The 21,937-nt window shown below is 35.3% G+C and overlaps 1 long non-coding RNA gene across 1 annotated transcript; it reads left to right on the top strand.

Annotated features, from left to right (window-relative positions):
• Positions 1-1,586: 1,586 nt before the first annotated feature.
• LOC106027451 (uncharacterized) lies at positions 1,587-20,082 on the top strand. Its single transcript, XR_010051182.1, has 3 exons — positions 1,587-1,724; positions 12,439-12,561; positions 19,931-20,082. It is a non-coding gene; the product is annotated as an uncharacterized LOC106027451 (long non-coding RNA).
• Positions 20,083-21,937: the final 1,855 nt, after the last annotated feature.

Genomic DNA, 21,937 nt, shown 5'->3' on the forward strand with positions numbered 1-21,937 from the left:
GGGTGCACATGCATGCTAGATAACTATACTACTAGTTCTCTGTTAGTTATCAAAAATAATAGTTTATAATATCATTGTTTGATCATTTTTTATTACTAGGTCTTGTAACTTGAACAACTATTTATAAGATAACGATATGCAGTATATTAACTAGTGTCGATTTCTCACTGTTGGTTTTAAAATTCTGTATTATTTCTATCCTTTCTTTCTGTTTCACTTTTTTAAAATTAAAAAAAGCATTAGAAAGAGAGAAGAGCTGGACCAGCAGTATTCTCAGTATACTGCTGAGAATTTAGCTCAGCAGTATAAACACCTGCCTGGCAAGCGAGAGCTCATGAGTTCAATTCCTGGTACTGAAAAAAAGACAAAACAAAACAAAACAAACAAACAAACAAGCAAAACCAAAATAAAAGAGAGAGAGAGAGAGAGAGAGGCTATATTAGTGCATGCATGTTCATTTTGTTTTTTGAAATATCACTATCCATAGTTTTCTTAGCTATACTGCAAATGCCTCAAAGAAAAACATGATCTAGCCTTCATATTTGTGGATGCTAACACAGTGCATATGTGTACTTAATGTTCAACAAGTGTTTATTAAATATAATTGATGACTACACATTAACATTAATAGTCAAAAAGGCTAATTTGCTCTCTATAATTTTGTTCTATTTATCTCCATTTTCATATTTGAAAGAATAACATTGAGTTATTTCTTGTCTTCTTTTTGACCTTTCCATTTGAATTTTAAATGAATACATCCTTTGTACGTTTGGTTCAGAAATTATATTATCACTGATAGAAAGGTTGGAAAGATAGAAACATTCTTCTTATAGTTTGTTTTCAGTAGGACTATCAGCTCAGTAGCCTGATCTGTTAATGAGTGACATTATTAAATGAATGAAAATAAAACTAGACCTTTGAATTAAAAAGCTATGTAACAATGTTATTTTGTTTACAATTTTAGAGAAGCTGAAGCTTAATTGGGCTGCAATGTAGGTAGAAAATTCTGTCAGTGTTTTGGCGTAACATGAAGGAGAGAGATGTTCTTATCTTTCCCATTTCTGTACTTATCTTCATAGAGTTCTCACATTTTCTATTACCGTTACACAGTAAGAGGCAAATGGATTTTTTATTCTGGTGAGCTTAAATGTGACCAGTGGAAACATTTTTATGGGGAGAAATCACATCCCATATTAAACCTTTGTAAAGAAATAGCTTGTGTACTTTGACTATGCTGTGTGTACCCCTACAGTAATAAAGGCTTAAGTGGAGATCACTAGACAATGCTCCCAACAGCAAGCCTTATTTTCTTAAATACAGTGTTTGAGAAGGAATTTAAATCTGGATTCAAACTTGGATATAAATTCTAACTTCATTCCTTATGCAGGGTACTCTTAGGAAAGCAATACACAAACTTTAACAAAGATGGGCCAGCCATTCACCAAAAATCTCTTGTGTCCATTTCATGGAGAGGTTTACAGGACACGGATTCAATTTTTCAAGAGGCAAGTTACCAGTTCTCAGGGACGGAATCAGAGAATGAATGCTATTTTTAGGCTGATGGGATTCAGAAGTAGCTGTGTCACCCCACCTGTCTTTTTCCTATCTCTTGCACAGAGATATTGGAAGTCAAATATGAACACTATGGATTCACGGCACTGCAGAGCCTCAGCTTTGACTCACTGCCTGAAGACCTTGTTCTCAGCACTCTCCTTGAATTGTGGGTAAGAGAAAGGAAAGGATTTCATTATTTTAGCCAGCAAGATGGAGGGGTCATTTGTTCTAATAGCTAGTATTACCTTAACTACCATTGCCATTAAACTTCCATTTTTCTCATGGATAAAGAAGGGCAAAGGATTTATTCTTCATAAATTCAGTGAATAACAGGGTTCTATATGACTTACAGCAAGAGATAGAACACAAAACAAAGAGAGAGCTCTCAACAATGTTAGTTATTAATGATAGGAGGGCTTACTGTTATGTTCATATGCTCTAAATTTTACTACCACCGACACTTCTAGAGGACAAATAGTAGCAGGCATCAAGGATAAATAAATGTGAAATATAAATTAATCCTGAGAATATAGTGAATGATGTCATGTTTCCCCTGTGGGTTGGGCATAGGTCTTGGTTATTTCATTTTGTTGCATGAAATATGCCTTGGGAAACAATTCCCCGAAATTAAGTTAGACAATAAGTGTTGGGTACAACCATAAAAATAGAATCAGACCACATTGCCAGCATTTGCACAGCACTCCATCTTCTTTGCTTCTCATGTTTTAAGAGATCCATTTGCAATCATATATCCTCTCTAGCATAATGTGTTGTGATGTTAAGATTGTTATATAGTAAATTTGGATAATGAAGTTGATATGAACAACTATAGTTAAAAATCTCATTTAGTAATATCATTTATATTTTTTTCTTTTCTATCCAACAAAGAATTAAGAGAAAATAACAGAAGGTAAAAAGGAACAAAATATAAGTATTTATTCAAAAAAGTAATCAAAATATAAGTAGTTATTCAAAAACGTTTTGTGAAGTCAAAATAGGGTATGGATGTGTGCAACAAAGTAAAGGAGTCTGACCCCATGTTACATATTCTGATTTAAGATAGATCTGCAACGTGAGCAGGTTGTATTTCGGTCATTAATTTCATGGGCACAAACTGTCACTACATACAGTGTGTTTTGCTTGTAACAGGAGTATCAAACTGAAGCCTGTCTATCATGTGTGTTATCCAACCTATTGGGTTCTGTCGGATAATGTTGGGGTGAATTACTGAGAGCCTCAGGCAAGCTGTAGGACCCAATCTAAAAGATCACCGATAAACGCATGGCTTGGGGATACTAACATGCAGAAGCCTCTAGAAAATCAAGGAAATCTGTGATAATCAGTTCATTTATACTTGAAAATTATTTTGTTTTCATCATTTTCTCTTGAAGCATTTTGTTTCTAGCAGATAAACAGATGAACAATAGCAGAATACAAATGAACATTCATAACTTCTCTCTGTCATTCATATATATATATATATATATATATATATATATATATATTCACTTTCAGAACTGTTGGCATAGTTGTTTGACTACATTATTTGCACCTATGACAGCACAGAGTACCGTGGTGTGAGAATATGGAAAGGACTGTGTTTACTTCATGAAGAACACAAAGCAAAGAAAAGGGATGTGGAAGGGTCTCCACATTCTCTTTGTGGGCTCCATTCCAATGATTTAACTTTCACTATGCCTCACTTCCTAGAGACTTACCGTAGTGCCAAAGGTTGGTTACCATGAATTGAGTCCATGGGCCTTTGGGAGACATTTAAGATTCTTATCACAGGGCTTCCAGATGGAACTCAAAATCCTGAAGGTTACTTGATTTACTACTTTTCCATCCTGAACGTATTATACATTCTCCTTGGTCATCAGTTTCTTTGCTGATGAAACAAAAAGAGTAATTATCTTTGTAAGCCATTGAGAATATTTAATAAAATGCAAGATGAAGGTAATTATATTAGTATAAAAACATTATATTGTGTATCAAATTGAACACTATAGGTTCAGTACAAGTACATCTCAGTTTTACCCATTAGGTGTTTTATTTTTTTTTACTGATTTTTATCAGAAAGTTAAGTTGTTTTCCTGCATTTGGTTTCATATTCTCACAAACAAGATTTTATTTTTTATGTCAACACTTTATTTTTATAGCAATCACAAGTCTTTTTCTTTGAGAAACAATATACATAGTACTATAACTAAGATATGTATGATTTGTATCATCTTTCATGGATTTAATGGGCATTTAATGGAGTTTAAATACTTGTAGTTTATCACAAAGTTTCTTTTGCTTCAGAAAACTGAGGAAACCTGTGAGAATGCTTGGTTGTAAATTGCTGATGTTCTCTTCGAGGAGGAGGAAAGACACAGAGACATAAATGGTTTGGTGACCGTCTTCTACAGCATCATCTCTGCTTCTCATTTTGCCTGAGTGCTTTGAACACTGGGTACTTACGTATATTTTCTTGAGTCAATGAGTGGTTTTTTGGTTATTCATTTGTGAATAATCTGTCAATTTCTCTCTGTTACAATACGATTTTTTTTTTTTTTTTTTTTTTTTTTGCGATGCAAATCCAAGGCTCATCTTGAATATGGTATGCAAACACCTTTAGTTTAGCTCAGAGGACAGAAATTGTTAAGCTTCAGGAAAACTTTGCTTGCCCAGGGCTTGCTCTGTTTAGACTTGGGCTGTAAATACACACTTCTCCACAGTCACTTCAGGTGTGCAAATACTACTTTAAAAACCCAACTGCACAGTTGTTGCTAAAGTTTTTAAAAAATGTTCTTATTTAATTCATGGCTATGCTCTCCATTCTTACTTGTCCTTTAATAGCATTTTTAAAAACCAATTCTTCTACAGCCAATGTATCTTTCTTTAGTTTTCTCATTACTGATATTGGAACAGTGTCATTCTCCCTCAAAAAATGATGGCTTTCTGCCATCTTTGCTCATTTTTGGTTTATTTTTTATACTTCCTTGGCCATGGAGAGCACAATGTAGAATTTTCAGATTTTCCTTGATCTGGTTTAAGGATGAAGGTGAGGGATGGAAAGGGGTGCAGACCTCTTGGTCGAGTGATGTCACTTTGTAGAACATGTCTTTCTCCTAGTGTCAGGAGGGCCTGGTCATCTTGCTTCTGGTTCCCTGCAGAACATTTCAAGAGGAACAATTTCCAGCTTCTCCAGCTTTGCACAGTTGCAAAGCTCTGTCTGTTAATTTTTGATAGTGAGAATGATTACTACCTTTAATTCTGAATTAAAGAAATTCAGGTTTCTGGACCTATTTTAATAGCACAATAGTACAAGAGCAACATACTGATGTTCCCTTTAAAACCAAATCACAGTTATCCAGTGTTGATTTTGAACAGTTCAGCATTGGAAATTAGATGATATTTTATTAGTGACCTTTCATAGCATTTAACACATGATAAATTTTGTTCTAAGATTTTACAGATATTATCCTAGTTATCTGTATAACAATATTTGAAGGTATTATTTTATTCCTTTCTTTTTACAATGTTTTATTAGCATATATTTGTGATACATATTAAATACATTCATTGTGGTGAATTGGTGAGGACCACTACTACCAAGTATATCCACTGCCAATTTAAATTTTTTACGTTACAACATATTTTAGTTTGCTTTCATTTAATATTATCTGAACTTCAACTGCAGCAATTTATATAAAAATTCTCATATGGGTTTTGATAGTTACTTAGTTTTTCAAGTTTAGAGAGGCACAGGGGTTTTAGTATGACCTAGGCTATTTATCAATCACCTTCTGCATGTGTCACTTTGAAGATCTTTGCCTTTTCTTTGAATATCAGTCTATCACATACAAAGACTTTTCAGTAAATATTGTGATTTGCTTTAAAGAAAGCAATTGTTTCAGAAGAGTAGTAGAAAATTTTGAAATTGACATTTTGAAGGGAAACGTGAATAATAAGAAATTAATTTCAATTACAAGGAAAATAAAACTTTTGTCTAGAGGAGAGTAAACAGTCTGACAAAGAAGAAAACAAATAGCAAGTAAGAGAGAGAGAGAGAGAGAGAGAGAGAGAGAGAGAGAGAGAGAGAGAATGTGTGTGTGCATGCATGCCCACATTCTACACTTTCCAACATAAGTTAACACTAAAATGATGCCATAAGTGCATCTTTTCTGCTGGAATGAAGAGGTTTTCTAGCTGAAATACTTCACTGTTATCCAAGTACAGCAGTCTGGACTCTTCCCTGTATTTAGAAGTGCTTTGCTGAGATAAGAAATTTGAGCGATGCCTGGCAACTTTTGTTTTTCAAAATCTAAGACCTTTTGTTACATTTGGAGATGAAGAATCTTCTTTCTTTGGTATTTTCTGTTAGTGGCTCTAAGAGACTTTGCAACTAAGACTCAAAAATATGTTCCTAGAGATGCTTGTTAACAACTTAACATTTATAAGCTTATACAGAGCAAACCATTTCAAAACAGACTAAAGACACTTTAAATCCATCCAAAGAAACCTTAGGAGCTATGTACATAGAAGGAAACATATGCCATACACCTGAAATACGTGAAATTATAGCAACCGAAATAAAGAAACAACTCCAGAAAGCTTTAAAGGAATTCAAAGTAGAAATAATCTCCCAGGTAAAAGAAGAAATGATAAAAGAAATGAAAGAGATGCTTTCTAATTTTTATCATAGTCTAAAGAAGACATAGTTAAAAAATTGGAGGAACTAAACAAAAAGGTAGAATCCCTGAATGAACAATAACAAGGAATCAGGAAATAATTCAACAGGTGCAAGATTATGCAAAGAGAAACAACATAGGATTGATAGGGATAAATTAAAAAGAAGGGAACAAAACAAAGGATGTCAAGAGAATATTTAGAGAAATAATAGCTGGAAATTTCTCAAACATGAGAATGGAAACTGATATCACGATCAGTGAAGCATATAGAACTCCAAATAGTCATAACCAAAATTAAACTACACTCAGATATATAATAATTACCATCCCAGAAATCCAAATAAGAATAGAATATTAAAAGCTGTCAGAAAGAAAAGACAGATCAGCTATAAAGGAAAATCTATCAGAATCACAACAGACTTTTCAGCATAAACAAAGTCAAGAAGAGCATGGAGTGAAGTATTTCAGATTCTAAAGGAAAATGATTTCCAACCTAGACTGATGTACCCTGCAAAACTGTCCTTTAGAATTGATGGAGAAATAAGATACTTCCACGACAAAGAACAGCTGAAGAACTTCATGATCACCAAGCCAACCCTGCAAAGAATACTGAAAGACAGTTTAGATACACATAGGAAAAAAACACTAAACAAAGCAGACAAACAGAATGGAAAGATAAAGATGCAACAGCAGAAAGATAACATGTCAACAATAAACCAATATAGAACAGTTATAACCATTAATGTAAATGGTCTCAATTCACCAATTAAAAGAAACAGACTGGCAGAATGGATCAAGAAACAACATTTAACCATATGCTGTCTACAAGAAACCTATCTAACCCAAAAGGATACTCACAGACTGAAAGTCAAAGGGTGGAAAACAATACTTCATGCAACAGGATCCTCCCACAAAAAAAAAAAAAAAAAAAAAAAAGCAGTGGTAGCTATTTTGTTTGCAGACAAAATGAACTTCAAACCAATAATGATCAGAAGAGATAAAGAAGGTCACTGTGTACAGGTTAGGGCAAAACTTCAACAGTAAGAGATAACATATATATATATATATATATATATATATATATATGCACCAAATTCCAGAGCACCCAGTTATATAAAACAAATATTAACAGAAATGAAAAACCAAATTACCAGTAATACAGTTATAAGAGGAGATCTTAACACACCATTGACACCAGTGGACAGATCAACCAGACAGAAAATCAGCAAAGAAATAAAAGAACTGAATCACACCTGTGAATAAATGGATTTGATAGACATATAGAGAGTATTTCACTGAACAACAATAGAATACATGATCCTCTCATCAGTACATGGGTCATTCTCTAAAATAGACCATATATTAACTCACAGAAAATATTTAAATAAATGCAGAGGGGTGAAATTATCTCATACATGTTATCGGATCATAGTGCTATGAAATTAGAAATTAATGATAAAAGATACTGCAAAAATCCCACCAACACATGGAAACTGTATAACACAGTCTTGAGTAATCAGTGGGTCACAGAGAAAATTAAAGAAGAAATTAAACAATACCTACAAACAAATTAAATCACAAAAACAGCTTACCAGAATGTGTGGGATGCAATGAAAGCTGTCCTCAGAGGAAAATTTATTGCACTGAGTTCCCACATCAGGAAAACAGAATGAATACAAATAAATAACCTGATGTTACACCTCAAACATCTAGAAAAAGAAGAGTGAGTCAAGCCCTAAGCCAAAAGAAGAGAGGAAATAATAAAAATCAGAGCAGAAATCAATGCAATAGAGACTAAGAAAACCAAAAAATCAATGAATTAAAGAGTTGGTTCTTTGAAAGAATAAATAAAATCGATAAGCCCCTAGCCAACCTCATTAAAAAAGAGAAGAAAAAGCTAAAATTCATGCAATAAGGAATGAAAAAGGCAAAATCACTACAGACCCTATAAAAATACAGAAGATCATAAATGCCTGTTTTTAAAACCTCTACTCTCAAAGGTTTGATAACACAGAAGAAATAGACAGATTCCTAGAAACATATGAAGTACCAAAGATAGGTCAAGAAGATGTAAAACTGCTGAATAACCCAATTTCTATGAATGAAATTGAAAACGTAATTAAGTCCTTACCTACAAAGAAGAGCCCAGACCCAGACGGATTCACTGCAGAATTCTTCAAGAAATACAAAGAAGACTTAATGCCGACACTTCTCAAACTCTTCAATGAAATTGAAAGGGAAGCAATCCTTCCTAAATTGGTCCTAGAAGCAAATATTACTCTAGTACCAAAACCTGAGAAGGGTCCAACTGAAAAAGAGAACAACAGATCAATCTCCCTAATGAACACAGATGCAAAAATCCTCAATAAAATATTGGCAAATAGGATGCAGCAAATCATCAAGAAGATCATACACCATGACCAAGTGGGATTAATCCCAGGCCTGCAGGAATGGTTCAACATACGTAAATCAATAAATGTAATCCACCATGTCAATAGAGCCAAAAGTAAGAATCACATGATCATTTCTATAGATGCAGAAAAAGCTTTCGATAAGGTCCATCATTCATTTATGATAAGAACCTTACAGAAAATTGGAATAGATGGTCTTTACCTCAATATAATAAAGGCTGCCTATGACAAACCAACAGCCAGTATCATACTAAATGCCAAAAATTGAAGGGCTTTACTTTAAAATCGGGCACAAGACAAGGGTGTCCTTTATCACCACTTCTATTTAATATAGTACTGGAAGTACTAGCCAGAGCAATTAGACAAGAGAGAGAAATAAAATGCATGAAGATAGGAAAAGAAGAAGTTAAATTATCATTATTTGCAGATGATATGATACTCTGCATAGAAGACCTGCAAAACTCCATTGAAAGACTCCCAGATATAATAAATAAATTCAGCAATGTGGCTGGATTCAAAATCAATACTCAAAAACCAATAGCATTCCTATACACTAACAACAAAATCACAGAGAAAGAAATAAGAGAAGCCACACTCTTCACACTAGCAACCAAAAAATGAAATATTTAGAAATTACTTTCACAAACGAAGTGAAAGAGCTATATAGGGAAAATTATAATACAATCCCTTGCACATAGAGAGGAAGAATAAATATTTTCAAAATGGCTGTTCTCCCAAAACTGCTATACAGATTCAATGCAATCCCAATAAAAATACCATCAACATACCTTATGAATCTAGAGAAGTCACTCCTCAAATTCATCAGAGGAGACCTAGAATAGCAAAGACAGTTCTAAGCAGCAAAGGCAAGGCAGGAGGCCTCATAGTCCATGATTTGAAGTTATATTACAAAGCAACTGTAGTAAAACCAATATGGTACTGGAATCAAAACAGAGCCGAAGATCAATGGAATAGATTAGAAGATACAAGCACAACTACAAACATACTCAACCACCTTATTTTTGATAAAAGGGCCAAACATGTTCACTGGAAGAACAACAGTTTCTAAATGATGTTGGAAAAACTGCCTCTCCACATGCCAACAGCTAAAACTAGACCCATGTCAATCACCATGTGCTAAATTAAAATCTAAATGGCTCAAAGATCTGAATATTAAAACAGAAACACTAAATCTCCTGGAAGACAAATTGGGTAAAAACCTTGAAGACATAGGGGTAAGTAGAGAATTCATGAACAGGAATCAAACCGCATAGGAAATGCTTCCCAAAATCAATTAACTTGAATCGCCTCTTATTCAAAAGTTTCTGCATGTCAAAAGAAATCTCGAGCATAGTGAAAAGAAAAACCACAAACTGGGAAAAAATCTTAGTGAACTGTCCCTCAGACAAAGGACTTCTGTCTAAAACATATAAAGAATTAAAAAAAAATCAGACCCCCAAAATTCAAAGATCCAATCCAAAAATGGGCATCTGAGATGAATACACAATTCTCAGATGAAGAAATACAAATGACAAATAAATACATGAAAAAATGTTCAGCATCATTACTCTTTAGAGAAATGTAAATTAAAACCACACTGAGATTCCATCTCACTCCTGAAAGAATGGCTAGGATCAAGAAAACTACCAACAACAAATGCTGGAGAAGCCGTAGGGAAAAAGGAACTCTCTTGCACTGTTGGTGAAAGTGTAGATTGGTGCAACCATTGTGGAGGTCAGTCTGGAGATTTCTCAAAAAGCTGAGATTGGAAGTCCCATTTGTTCCAGCTATTCCACTCCTAGGCATATTCCCAGAAGAACTGAAAGCATCATTACCCAGTGATATATGTGCACCCATGTTTATAGCAGCACAATTTGTAATCGCCAGATCTTGGAAACAACCTAAGTGTGCATCACCTGAAGAATGGATAAAAAAGTTGTGGTATTTTTATGCAATGGTGTACTACTCAGCTATAAAGAATTTTCACATTGAGATATTTATAAATAAATGGACGCAGATTGAGACCAGACTCATAAGCGAAATAAATCAAACTCACATGTATGAATACCAAATAGTTTCCCTAGTGTAAGAAATGTTAAGAATACATAAAATTATGTGGTAAACATGATTCCCCATTATATTGCGTTGAAGCCTTATAATGTTTTCATTAATTGGAATGGTTCTATTCTGGGTTGTTGATTTTATTGTGTGTGATGGTATGAACAATTATTTTGAAGAAAACCAGACAATATAATAGCTAGTCTTGATTTAATATCACCTTATTTTGAAGTCCCATGAAGCTTTTGTTCTTCTATCTCCATTAGTTTATCATAGTGTATCTTATTGGATTTTATTGTATGTGATAGTATAAACTAAATTTTTTATAGACAAGGAGATAATATAGAAACCATTGTTCATTTTCTGTTAGTTGGTTCTAAATACCCTATAATACTTTCTATCTCTTGAATGGTTTTACACTGTCATGTGTTTTATGCTATAATATACGAAGTTATGCTCAAATATTTCAAGAAAAGAGACACTATGGTAGCTACTGTTATGTCGGGTTATCTTGTGGTGCAACAATATGTTACTTAAATTGTTCGGTTTTGACCTGTGTTATTATGTTGTTATGTCCTCTTCTATCTTAATCTCCTTTTTTAAATTTTTTACTAAAAAAAGACACTTTAAATCAATAAGACTCGGCTTTTCTTTTTATCTGTGTAGGTGAATTTACTCTACATATTTAGACACAGCACAGAAGCTTCCATAGTCAAAATTTTTTCTTTAAAATTGAGATAAATTACAGTTTGTAGAATGCTCTACTTTGTAGTCAATCACTAAATACAGTATTACATGATTAGGGAAAATTATGCTCTACTATACATTGTTATAAATCAATACGAGCTTCATCTATTCATTTTGGTCAATCAATAGCAATCAATTGAAGCCAAATCAGTCATCACCCAAGCAACCACATCAAAGATAAGGATAATAAGAATGAACAAAGAGGAATAGTGTGCTTTATTTCACTTGTATAGACATAACTAAAAATGATAGTAAACACAACCTTTCATTGGAACACAATGCCTAGACTTTATTTGAAAAATAAGTTTTCCAGCTTGAGTTTTGTTTAAGGGTTTATGGATTTAAGTTATACTTACATATAAACATATATCCTGGAAAGACACTATCCTTGAAAGCTGATATTTAAGGCTTCTATTTAGTGTCCCTGAACTATTGAGCCAAAGTAAAGCAAATATGCATCCTTCTGCATATTTTTAAACTTTATTGAAGTGGTAGCATTTTGTAATATACCATCTCAGTTAAGCATACATATAATATTTAAAATATTTTTATCAATGAAGGATTCCATTTAAATGTGATTGTTTTTCACTCTAGCTAACACTGTAACTATACCCAAAAAGTTTCCAAAGAGGATCACAATGGAGCGATTTTAGATGGAATAAAATCAAATCACTTACTATTCACAAAGGTGACAAACTGATTAATACAGAAACTTTATCTCCAACAGCTTTTATTCATTTGTATCACTTGTTCTAATATTTAATTCCTCTGTATCACTTTCACTGAGTTTATTGTCAGTAGGTTTGAAAGTTTCAAATATTTTAGTTTTTCTGAATGTATTTCATGGCATCATGCAGAACATTAGGTCTTGTCTTACAAACTTATGACTCAATTTATTTTGAGTCTCACTGATGGCAAAGTAGGGAGGCTATGATAAAAGAATAAGTCTGTAAAGAGCAAGAACCTAAAGTTTAAATTTTGACATCTTTCAGATATGACTCAGAATTTAGAAAATAATGACTGGAAAAAAACTCTTGAATCTAATGAAGTTCTTGTGACAGAACAAATTTCAGATTTCAGATTTGCAAAGGAACCATTGTTTTGTGGATGAAAAGGTAAGTCCTCAGCTTCTGTCATCAGCAAAGGAAAGTACATGAAGCTGCTCGGGAATTCTTTATGTTGTAATGTGCCACACAGATACACCACTAGAATTGCTAAAACACACAGAGTATTCTGTCACGAATTGCAACTGTAACTTTGCTCTTAAACAAGCACTGTTTCCAGAGTCCTTTGAGGAATGAGCTCTGTTAAATATCTGTGGGTGTTGTCCCTTATTTTGTGAGACAGGGAAAGTACCATTCCACTTTGAATATACCCTTTGTGCTATTAACTGTTAGGACATGACAAGCCTAAACAATTAGTTCTTTCTTCTAACAAAGACTCTTTGGCTCTGGTTAGTGCTATTGTTTGAATTAGGAAACCAGTTTCCATGTCGCTAAGCTGCTGGATGTTCTTGATGCTCCATGTCACTGCAGTGGAATCGCCTGCTGAAGCAATGCAGGGCAGTCTTGCTCTGACCTTCACTTGGCCTCTGAGGCCAAGCCTTAGAGGACTTGGCTCCTCGATAAACACATTTTCTTGGGTGCCGAGTTCTCCAGGTCAGGCAGGTATTTCATGTACAGGAAATCAAACTGATATTTTGCCCCAGGAGCCAAAAAAGTTGCTGAGGAAGGTAAATCTGTATCCCAGTTTTAACCCTTTAACCCTGCAATGTTCTGAGCACCCTAAAGTTGAACATTTCTAAGCGATAAACATGAGGCTTTGTGCCATGGCATGACAGAGGCAGAGAATGAGAATTTGGGAATTAGAGAAACTCAAATTCTTCATCTATTATTGCTAAGTTTGATTTTTAATAGTCTGAGTTGCAAATCTTTGTCTCTAAAGTTTAATATATTAATATTCATATCACACGACTGTTAAGAATACTGTGATAAAATAACCAGAGGATATGGCACAAAGTATTTAATTAATGTGAATACTACATAATTGAATGTAAGGACACTTTTAGGTTTTAGAGCTTCTATTTACATTGTCCCCCTCTGATTGATAATTTTATTTACATAGTTATCTTTACATTTTTTCTTTTTTAAATATCATATTACTATTCTATTACAGTTTTCTTAAGCAGAAAACAACTTTTTATTTAAAGTGAGGCATAGTAAAGAGAACTGTTCAACAGCCATTCTATATGCCTACAAGGAAAGATTGATATTTGATGTACGTTATGACTCCTACCAAAGTTTGTTCTTGAATCTGAGACATTCTCACGCAGGAACACAACAGTTTCTGTGATCTTCCAAATCCAGCCATCTGTTAGTTTTGATGTAAATAGAGCTGAGCACTCAACCCAGATTGTCCAGTTAGTGTACCTTTGAATACCATACTTACACACTCTTTCAACTCATGCAGAAAAGGAAGTTTTGGGGAAATTATGTCTGAAGTGATTATCTGTTGAAATCCTTCAAGGGTTTAACAATAACATTTGTGTTGAATATTATATAGTTCCTGGAAGGAGACAGGAAAGTATTCTTAACCAACTGAAAGAATTTTTTCTTTTGTTCATCTTCATGTCAAGTGAATAATTAATAAAATTAATCTCCATTGGAAATACAAGCCAAAAGCTTCTATTCTGTCTCCCTCAGTAGGGAAATAGATTCTTTTTGCCAAAACAAAGAATAGATTCTTTCTTAGTAGTGAGAAGATTAAAAGTGATACGTTTTATTTATTTATTTCCCTTCACAAATGGGAAAAACTCACCAGAAAGACTTTTTATGCACCACTGAAGCCACGAAGGCTACTTTCCTAACCATGGTGCACTGTAAGGAGTCTCACAGTCCAAGGCACAAGGTGTGTGGCCCCTGACCTTATACTGCAAGTGCCTGCCAGTATTCTTGTGTCCTTAGGGAGTTAGATCTGAGCGTGAATAGAGTTTATAGCTATGTCTTCCAAATCCCTCCCCAGCTTACCATTGTCTCAACACTGTCCTCTCTGACCAAGGGTGACTCCGTAGTTCTCAAGGATAGCCCAGCCTCAGATTGGGCAGGACTGCCCAATTGGATGAGGGAATGCAACTGAGATCTCCTGACGCCCACCAGCATTGAGTCTGATACAATGCAACAGCTCAGGTCACTGTTTACCCAAATATTTCTACCTCCAGGTCAATTCCCAGAAGCAAGCCAATTCACGGCAAGGCGATCTGCACACAGACTTTTTACTTACTACATTTTCCTGCCTCCCATTCTGCATGAGACAAACTAAAATGAGTGTAAAATTAAGATTATCATTGATAATCTCCAGTGTGTTAATGTACATACATTTGTTTCAGGTTTTCTGTTTTTAAAATGACCAAAACTAGGTGCACCCTTAAAGATTTTGGTTTGAATTAAATTGTATGTCTCTCATCCTATAACCTACTATGAACAAGCTGAGCTACAATTTTAGACACCAGGAAATTCCTGGAACCAATGTTTAATTAGGAAAACCATTGGAGTTTTACTCTATGAGAACATAGAACATGCTTAAGTGAAATTTCCAATATGTAGATAAATATTTTACTGGAGGGCTTCTTAAAAGAAGCAAATATTGGCAACTTATTAAGATAGTAGATAGGTTCTATAAACAGACAGCATAGATTCTCTGGAATTTTTCATGCTTCAGACATCAAAAGCAAAAGACATGAAATCTACTTGTAGTAACACAAAGTCACATTTTTTATGGCATGTCTGGTATCAATTACCTACCTTGTAAGTGGGAGAAAATGTGCCCACAACTTTATTCAGATATATATATGAAAAGACTGGGTGAATAAATATGAAATCATAAAATGTGTATGTATTTTATGTTTATGGCTTTTCTATACTAAACATTCAAACAAGGTTGACTTTCATCTTGTAAAATGCTCAATCTCTCTATTTTTAATAATATTTACAACCAAGCTGTTAATGATCTGTAAGTGGTAGGAAATGTTCTTCAGTTCTTGGGTGTAAGTCATAATCAAAATTATGCTTTTTTAAAATTTTATTTTTCCATTTTATTCCTAAATTATCTTGTTAAAGTACTACCAAAATGAGTTGCTGCTCCAAATATGTGAATTGAATGGGGATTTTTCTGGGCTTTGTCGTTATGAATAACTCACATAGAACAAGCCAATAATGATGCCAGAATGTCAGTGGGGAGGGCTTCAGAGCCAGAGTAGAATCCCACTCTGATACACCTGGCATATACTGTGCACTCGAGTGCATCTTTCCCTCAAAGCCAGGCAGCTCTGGTGGCACACTCTTCATGCTGCATGGTATAGCAGGGAACCACTGGAAATAATCACTCTGTGCTACCAAGGCAGTTCATTAAATGTAATAGACAGCCTCCTCTGTATTTTTAGATGGCTGAGAATCAAGTAGTTGCACATCAAAATGTGATGTTTTTCTTGTTCCTTGGCACAGGACCATTATCTGTCATCATTTCATGTCCTCAAAGGCCTGACAGAAGCTGCCATCCTAGGGCAACAAAGAATGCCATGCAAAGCAGCTCAGAACTGGAGCTGTTGCAACAGATGCTGTTTTATGTTTTGCCAAAGAATGGCTCCTTTTATTCCTGCCATGAATGCAGCCTTTCTTTTAGCTTCTAAATGTTTTCCAGTGTTAAACCTAATCCTTATCTATCATTCTTTGGGGATGATGGGCTGTCCTTTTCCTTTGGAACCAGCCTAGCCTTCTCATGTAATATAGACTTGCAAGGCAAGGGAAACTTCCTGGTCTTCATCCTGCAGTTACTGTTGTTTCCTATGGGGAGGTAGAGGATGGCACTTTAAGGTCTGAGTGGCCAAGTCGAGTGCTTCCAAGTGTAGGGGAAATGTTGCGGCTTAAATGAACAATTTTAGGCTGCAAAGTGTCTCTGCCTGTGGGATTAAAAGATTAGAAAAGAGAGCTGGGTGAGGAAAGAGGTGAGATACACAAAGGAAGCACAGAACAATTTATTCCCAGTTTTCTTACTGAAACATAACTAGAAAGTACTGATGGACATTTACACTCATGTAGTCTGTAAGAAAAGAGATTCTCCTAGAAAGCAGTGAAATTATATCTTCCCCAAGGTACAATCCAGACCGACTCCCCAAAAGCCAAGGAATGCTTAGGCAAAGATGGCACTTGAGATTTTCTCAACTTCTATACTTTTTCCCCAGAGAATATTCTTGATCAAACACATTCAGAATTGTCAATGAACACTGCTTTGATTTTGAGTGTTGTTCTATTTTTTGTCATAACTGCAACTGTTTGAAAGCATTTCCCTAGAGATCTCATTTCCCCAATATACCAGCAATGGATTTATCTCGGAGCAAGCAAAGAACTGGTTAACAAATCAGAAGCTATCCTACTGTACTCCCCAGAGCATTTGGAGTTTGTTTGGTCTTTTTGCTCTCCTGCAGCTACAATTCACTGTGTCTCTATTTTGCTTGATGGGTGTAAAGCTATTGTGCTGGTAAGAGCAGATGTAGGAGACTAGTGTGATAAAGACAGAGGTTTAGATAGTCGATACCCAGAGTAGTCTGTTTTCTTCCTTTATGTTGCTAGTAGTAGTTCTTAAAATAGTCACTACCACATGTTCATTCTACATGGAGATGGGATCAATAAAGACAAGGAACGCATAGCCTGGTTGAAGGGAAGATACAATTTCAATTCATCTTGCCACTTTTGATCACACATGCTCACTTTGGCAACTCATATACAATTTTTGATCACTGTGCTTGGAAATAGCAATCTTGGCAATCAGACTTTTGCATTAACAAGCAGTATTGGCTACATTCACGGGCAGCTGGCTGAGTACTATTTACACTGGGTGTTATGATGGGAGTAGGCCCTGACAGGCAGTATTTAAAGGACACTCATCTATTCTGCCCATGTCATTGGTAATGATATGTAATTCCCTCCACAATGTGTTTAATTTGTTATGTCTTGACAGGTGGGTTGCTGTTCCAACATTCTGCATTTTTTGAAATATGTAGACTAGACATTGATACCCATATATACATATACGTGTGTTTTTATGGTTATGTATATTTGCCAAAGAATTCATGGAGTTGGTCCCCCATGTTTACTAAATGTATATGCTAAGAAAAGAGCTTTATTGTATGGTACAGAACAATAGGAAAGATAGCTGTAAGAATGCACACTAAAGTTCAGAAGGGGTGGATTAATTTATTTTCCAAACCTGCACTTTGTGTTTATTTTAAATGATCTATAGACACTAGATGGTATCTAAGTTCATTTCCACATCTTTGTTTTAAATGAATTCATCATTACAAATAGAAACTAAATGTGAAGTTACAAGCATAAGGCTTGGAGTTTTAGTTAAAGCAAAAATTTTGGTGTCAGGTTTGCTTTAAATATAACTGGAGTTTTGCCATTCAAAATTTTTATGATCCTATGGTGTTTATTAAATCCCTTTGGGCTTCAGTAGACTGCAAAATGCATATAGTTATCTAGAGCATAGGGTTATAGTATGGATTTGACTGTGGTAAAACATGTAAATTTTGGCCAAAATCATGATAAGGAAAGACTACTACATAAATTTTAGCCAATATTATGGTAGGCTGTGGGAGTAGGAGAAAACTGGATAGTTGGTGAAACTAAGTTAATTCTATTCTTTTACACTGATTGATTTGAAAACTTTTGAAAGGATAGAATTTTTCTGCTTAAGAGAAAGTCAAAGTTTACATTTCTATGTTCAGTTTCAAAGTAAAAACATGTAAATTACTGAACTTTTATTGGTCTTGATTATGTTTACAAACAAATTCGGGCTTTTTCATGATACAAACACATTTATTGAATTAGTTTATTACCAGTCAAGCTGTGTGTGTGTGTGTGTGTGTGTGTGTGTGTGTGTGTGTGTGTGTGTGATGACTTCAGGGACTCTCTTGCTCTTTAAATAAATAAGTGCCCTCAAATATGTTTCTGTCATTATAATATATTAAAGCCCCTTTTCTTTGAATTAGTCCCCTCTTTCTTGCCTGGGTCTCTGTTATGGTTTATGTCTAGATGTCCCACCCCCCAAAAGATAATGAAGTCATGGAGGTGGACTTCTAGAGCTTTTGATTTATTCATGGTGTAAGGTTACAAGTGTCAGTGCTGCACCCACCCTGGGGCAGGTAATCTGCGTACAGTATAAGGAGGGAAAGAGGCTTGCTCTCCTGCTCCTCCCCTTTTGGTTGCTGCTTTTGCCATCTTTTGTTGCCATGAACTGTTGCCCCTCTATCTTGGAGCCAGTTGATTATGGACTGAAATCTCCACAAACTGTTAGGTAAAAATTTTGTCTTCCTTAATTTTAGATATTGAATATTTTGTCTTACAATGAGAGAAAAGTAAGAAACACAGTTTCTATGTGTGGTGTTAGGTAGTTTGAAATACACAACGGATTAGGATTGAGAGGAAATCCCACCTGGCCTCTGTCATCCTTGGGATGAGATGGTCTACCTGGAGGTTATGTCTTTATTCATTTCCACAGAGAAAATGTTCAGACCAGTAAAAGGCTTATAACTCAGAGTTTTAGTGAAGGAGACACTGTGTCTGTGTTATTTACCACTGAAGTCTCAGTACCTAAACAGTACCAAGAAGATCTCAGGTAGAAATTTCAGAATGTATAAATCCTCTCCTTAGTATCTTCTAGAACTACACTGAGCTGTACAGTGGGTTCTGACCCACATAGGCTATGAACATTTGAAAGATGGCTTAAGAATTCTCAGGTATGAATGAAATACACATCAACTTTAAGAATTTGACAGAAAAAAATGCAGACTATCTCAACGATTTATATTGATTACAAAATGAAATATTATTTCCAATGTATGGTGTTAAATGAAATATACAATGAAGATTATTATCATTTATACTTGTGTCTGTATTTAGCAGGTAATTTGCATTTGAGACCACCTGCAGGTATCTATTGGACATTATTCTAGAGTCTTCTAAGATGGCTGTGCACAGAAGCGTTCATTGACCCTCAGCCAATACCCCACCAACACTTTAAACTCCATAAAAATTGAATTCATTTTATTTCCCAATGAGTCAAACAGCACCCTTCATGTCGCCTCTGCTGTTAATGGTTACAATTCACCCAGTCGCTGGAGGCAGAACATTAAGATAGTCACCCTCCGTTAGTTATTTGTGTTTCTTTTCTATTTACCTGTCAGAATGCTGTGAATATGACCATCCAATTTTCCAGCATAAATTCCCATCAACCACATATGGGAGACCCTTCCTGGTAAGGAATACAGAGCTCCTTTCATTCTGAGCACGTCGCTGTTCACCTCTCCAGGCTCTCCTTGGTGTGTGGTCTCACTAATGCCTTTACTTAACTTGAAGAACAATAGCTACATTTATTAATTTTTGTTACAAAAATATATCCTTATAATACCTTGTCCTTCTCAATTTACAGACAAAGAAACTGAAGCAAGAAGGTGAAATATGTCACCCCAAATAAATGATGGAGTTACTATTTAAACCTACACCACCGGATCTTAGCGTCTGGCCCCTTAATGAATGTGCTGTATTTCCCCTTTAAGTAAAAAAGTCATTTCTATTCTCTAACTACGTCAAGATGTCTTACAAACATACTTGTCTTTGCTTAAAAGCTTTCCCTATCACTCCATAACTTTACTTTACCCATCGGGTCAACTCTTCGACCTCCTTTAGAATAAACCTCCACATATATCTGTGTGTAAATTTGCTAGACCACACCAGTTTAGCAGTTTTTTAATACACATTAGCTTAACATTTAAAACAAAGTAAATATTATATGTCTTCCTCATTGGAAAAATATTCTACCTTTGTTCTCCAGCATCAAACACAGTGCTTGACACATAGTCCATTTCCAGGATTTTGGATGGGGTGGAGGGCTTGGACAGGTAGGGATATCTGAACAGGACAGCACTGTGCTGGGAGGTCTTGAGTTTGCTGATGGAGTAGATGTCATCTGGCCTAGCGAGAAGTTTCATTCTAATTTGAAAAACATTGAACTAGACAAGAATTAAGTTCAACATAGTTATGCTATATTATCAGTTATGGGTCCATTTTGACAAATAGTCATAGAATTTAATATTAACATAGGTGTGGAGCCAATTAAATAGTAAAAGTCCTAAATACATATATAAGATCTGTCAACATTTTTATGACTTTTTTAAATTATTATTTTGATGTGAGAATCCTGTGAAGTTAGGTTCTCTTCTGGGTGGATGTGGCCTCCGAATTATGGCCGAACAGAGTGCCCCTTTCCTGGCATCGTCCTCTTCCCATCTAGCTCAGAAAAGATGGATTAGATGACCAAAGAGGACTGGCCCTTTGCCAAGTGTTGTAGAAAATATGGAGAAAGTATCATGGATGTTTCATAGATACCTGCATTCCGAAAGATCTCATCAGAGCATAAGAGCTCTTCCGGATAATTAGCAAATGGCCCTCACAGCAGCCCTGGATACACAGCAAAGATACACACACGGTAAATGAGCCTTTCCAGAGTGCAAGACAATTTCCTCCTCAGTGATGGGGACAATTATAGTGCTCCACCATACACGGGTGTCAATTATTCATCACCTAAAAGTGCTAGGAATCAGAAACCACACCAGAAATGTGTATGGGCAGCACACTTGTATGAAACCTAATCGGCCCTTTTCCCCTCACTGTTACCTGCAAGTCATACCACACTAACACCCCTGGGCTTACATTTGGCTTTTGTTATTGCCATGGAGCCTGCCTTTCTGCATCAAAGATCTGCCGGCTCACCCTCGAGGGTGAAGAACAAACCAGCCAGGTGTTGACAAGTTTATGACAAGAAATCTAGATGGAATTCTCACTGGCTTTCACAGCCTCCTACACGAACATAATTAATCAGCACAGAATGTAAATGCAGTAGATGACAAGAAAAGCACAAAGTAAAGAGTGTGGACAGAGAGAAGAACACCAGGTTGGTCTAGCTCATCAATAGAAGTGTATAACTATCAGAATGGTACAAGGCACAAGTCGAATAACTCAACTAACCTCCTGCTAACCTCTGCCCAGTGACCCATCCAATTCAGATATGGTTTATTGAACATTTCCTATAGCCTCCTTCTCAATTATCCCCTACCCCACTGCTTTATTTTCGTTTGGTTATATGTTAATGTCTTATCTGTGTGATGAATTGAAATTGTGAGCTTGATGTAAGGAGTACATTCTGTGTGTTATTTTGATTCAACTAAATATGAAACAGTCATGGAAACAAACCCACTATCATTGTTCTCCCACTATTCACCGTGGTGTTTCTTTGCTATTGGAACAATTGCCTATCAATCCTTTCTGTTTTCTTCATTTCCATACTTCTTTATTCAACTTTTCCTTTCATGTCACAGTGAAGATGATATTTGTTCTTGCAAGGACTAGGAAATTTTCTGCTGCAGAAGGAGTTTCAGGA

The sequence above is a fragment of the Cavia porcellus genome, unplaced genomic scaffold (genome assembly GCF_034190915.1).
Source record: "Cavia porcellus strain 051 isolate PalLab524CR breed Dunkin Hartley unplaced genomic scaffold, mCavPor4.1 scaffold_13, whole genome shotgun sequence".
Taxonomy (NCBI): Eukaryota; Metazoa; Chordata; class Mammalia; order Rodentia; family Caviidae; genus Cavia; species Cavia porcellus.